Here is a 4,199-nt window from a genome sequence, read left to right as displayed (position 1 = left end):
TCCCCGGGGCCTCCTCCCGCTGGGACAAACATCTAAACGAGATGAAATAAAAGAATGAACAAACATTTCATGATCAGAGTTTGATCAAACTGGAGTTTAGTGATGTTCCACAGCTCAGAAAAACTGTTGTAGTTTTTTTTTTTCTGGTGTGTTATTATGTTTTATGGGGTGTTATGGGTGCTCTGCAGGGTGCAGTTGGGTGCTGTTATGGGTGTTGTTGTGTTGGGTGTTGTTGGGTGTTGTTGGGTGCTGTTATAGGTGCAGTTGGGTGCTGTTATAGGTGCTGTTGGGTGCTGTGTTTGTGTCTCTGTGGGGGGTCAGTGGGATCAGAGTTTTAGTCTGTGTGTCTCAGGTGACTCTGGTTCTGCTTCATTAACAAACATCCACACAAAAGTTTCCAGGTCAGGAGCTCTGACAGGTGAAGAGTGTGACAGGTGAAGAGGCAGGGATCTTCTTTGAAACAGTTCCATTTGTGAAAACATGAGAAAAAAAATGAGAGGCTCCAAAAACTGAAGGTTTGAACTAAAAGTAAAAAGTAAAGTAAAGTAAAGTAAAATAAAGTAAAATAGAATTAAGTAAAGTAAAGTAATGTAATGTAATGTAAAATAAAGTAAAGTAAAGTAAAATAAAGTAAAATAGAATTAAGTAAAGTAAAGTAATGTAATGTAATGTAAAGTAAACCGGGGGGTCCAAACTTTTTTCATCCAGGGCCACATATCTAAACGTAGACGGAGCAGAGGCCGATCGAGGCCGTAGACTGATGCTCAGTACAGTGAACAACTGAAATATGTGCATGTTTAATACGTTCGAATGAGTCTTTATTCGTGCTGAGACCCTTAAAACCACAAACGAAATATTCAATATTCACTTTATCGAGGTAGATTTTCAAAAAACTTACAGTAAAAAATAATGATAACACTTTATAATAACTACACCTTATTCAGCCTTAATAAAGCATGAACAAAGACTTAATTAATAATGATTCACGCTTAGTAACTACTTAATTACTACCTGAATTAGCACTGAACTTGCACTTAATTCACCTGTGCTGTAAATAGTTACTCATGAGTATTTCTTACTTAATTACTCATGAACTAACCATTTGTGTTTGCATTTGTAAATCCATATTTAAGTACAAATTGGAGCATTTATTAATGATTAATAAGCCATGAGAGAATGATTTACTAATAATGCATTATTGTTTCTCTGGAATTTGATCAACCTTAACAAATGTTTAATAAAGCATTATTATTCTTCACTTTAGAAAAACTCTCAGAAAGACTTAACTAACAGATAACAGCTGCTGAATGATCATTGTGTTACATTATTAGTAAATCATTCTCTCATGGCTTATTAATCATTAATAAATGCTCAAATTTGAACATAAATATACATTTGTAAACATGTAAATGGTTAGTTCATGAGTAATTAAGAAGTATTGAGTAACTATTTACAGCACAGGAGAATTAAGTGCAAGTTAATTGCTAATTCAGGTAGTAATTAAGTAGTTACTAAGCGTGAATCATTGTTAATGAAGTCTTTGTTCATGCTTTATTAAGGCTGAATAAGGTGTAGTTATTATAAAGTGTTACCAAAATCATTTTTTTTATTGCTGCAAGGTAATTTGGGCCAAGTCACCTGGAAGCCTGAGGGCCAAGAAAAATTTGTCTGAGGGCCACATTTGGCCCCCAGGCCATAGTTAGAACAAGCCTGAAGTAAAGTAAAGTAATGTAATGTAATGTAATTTAATTAAACTAAATTTTATTTTGTTTTATTTTAAATCAGGTGAACTTCAGAAATGTTGACACTGTTGACGGAGACGGTGGTGACAGGTGGAGCTGTGTGCACCTGCGGGGGGTCAGAGGAAGAGGAGGAGGAGGAGGAGGAGGAGGAGAGAGGGAGGAGAGAGAGGGGGAGGGGTCAGCAGGTGGGACAGGACAGAGGACAGAGAGTTTACAACAGTCCAGACACACACACAAAACACACAGAAGACAGAGACACAGAGAACCAGAGGACAGAGAGGACGGAGAGTTTAGAATAGTTCAGAGAGACACAGAGACAGAGAGAGAGGACAGACACACAGAGGACAGACACACAGAGGACACACACAGAGGACAGACACACAGAGGACACACACAGAGGACAGACACACAGAGGACAGACACACAGAGGACAGACACACACAGAGGGGACACACACAGAGGGACACACACAGAGGGACACACACAGAGGGACACACACAGAGGACACACACAGAGGGACACACACAGACACACACAGAGGGACGGACACACACAGAGGACACACACAGAGGGACACACACAGAGGACAGACACACAGAGGGACACACACAGACACACACAGAGGACACACACAGAGGGACACACACAGAGGGACACACACAGAGGACATGTCTGTGTTGTACAGGTCCATGTATCAGGAGGAGTTTTCGTCTCCGGGTCGAGTCAAAAGAACAAAACCAAGACCAACATCAGCTCATCGAAAGAACAACCCCCAACCCCGACCTGTGAGTACAAATACTACAAATACTACAAATACTACTACTACTTAGCACATTATATTCACATACTAAACATCTGCAGCCTCACCATGTGCCAGATGCCCAGATGTGTGTGTGTGTCTGTGACTGTGTGTCTGTGTGTGTGTCTGTGTGTGTGTGTCTGCGTGTGTGTGTCTGTGTGTGTGTGACAGGGGCTCAGATGAAAAGTGCAGAGGATGTGATTAAAAATGAATGAAAGCAAAGCTTTCACCTCAGCACCGCCTGAGGAACCAAACAAAACCACACAGAACCACACAGAACCTCCGACACACTCAGAACCCCTGACACACTCAGAACCTGTGACACACTCAGAACCCCTGACACACTCAGAACCTGTGACACACTCAGAACCCCTGACACACTCAGAACCCCTGACACACTCAGAACCTGTGACAGACTCATAACCTCTGACACACTCAGAACCCCTGACACACTCAGAACCTGTGACAGACTCATAACCTCTGACACACTCAGAACCCCTGACACACTCAGAACCTGTGACACACTCAGAACCCCTGACACACTCAGAACCTGTGACACACTCAGAACCCCTGACACACTCAGAACCCTCTGACACACTCAGAACCCCTGACTCACTCAGAACCTGTGACAGACTCATAACCTCTGACACACTCAGAACCCCTGACACACTCAGAACCCCTGACACACTCAGAACCTCCTGACACACTCAGAACCTGTGACACACTCAGAACCTCTGACACACTCAGAACCCGTGACACACTCAGAACCCCTGACACACTCAGAACCCCTGACACACTCAGAACCTGTGACAGACTCATAACCTCTGACACACTCAGAACCCCTGACACACTCAGAACCCCTGACACACTCAGAACCTGTCACACACTCAGAACCTGTGACAGACTCATAACCTCTGACACACTCAGAACCTCTGACACACTCAGAACCTCTGACACACTCAGAACCTGACACACTCAGAACCTGTGACACACTCAGAACCCCTGACACACTCAGAACCTCAGACACACTCAGAACCTGACACACTCTGACACACTCAGAACCTCACACTCAGAACCTGACACACTCAGAACCTGTGACAGACTCATAACCTCTGACACACTCAGAACACACTCAGAACACACACTCAGAACCCCTGACACACTCAGAACCTCTGACACACTCAGAACCTCTGACACACTCAGAACCCGTGACACACTCAGAACCTGTGACACACTCAGAACCTCTGACACACTCAGAACCTGTGACACACTCAGAACCTCTGACACACTCAGAACCTGTGACAGACTCAGAACCTCTGACAGAACACTCAGAACCTGACACACTCAGAACCTCTGACACACTCAGAACCTCTGACACACTCAGAACCTCACACACTCAGAACCTGACACCACTCAGAACCTCTGACACACTCAGAACCTGTGACACACTCAGAACCTCTGACACACTCAGAACCTGTGACAGACTCATAACCTCTGACATACTCAGAACCCTTGACACACTCAGAACCCCTGACACACTCAGAACCTCTGACACACTCAGAACTTGTGACACACTCAGAACCTCTGACACACTCAGAACCTGTGACACACTCAGAACCCCTGACACACTCAGAACCTGTGACACACTCAGAACCTCT

The sequence above is a fragment of the Boleophthalmus pectinirostris genome, unplaced genomic scaffold (genome assembly GCF_026225935.1).
Source record: "Boleophthalmus pectinirostris isolate CB_2022bp ecotype Guang Dong unplaced genomic scaffold, ASM2622593v1 HiC_scaffold_3, whole genome shotgun sequence".
Classification (NCBI taxonomy): Eukaryota; Metazoa; Chordata; class Actinopteri; order Gobiiformes; family Gobiidae; genus Boleophthalmus; species Boleophthalmus pectinirostris.
Note: the sequence above shows the minus strand (reverse complement) of the source record.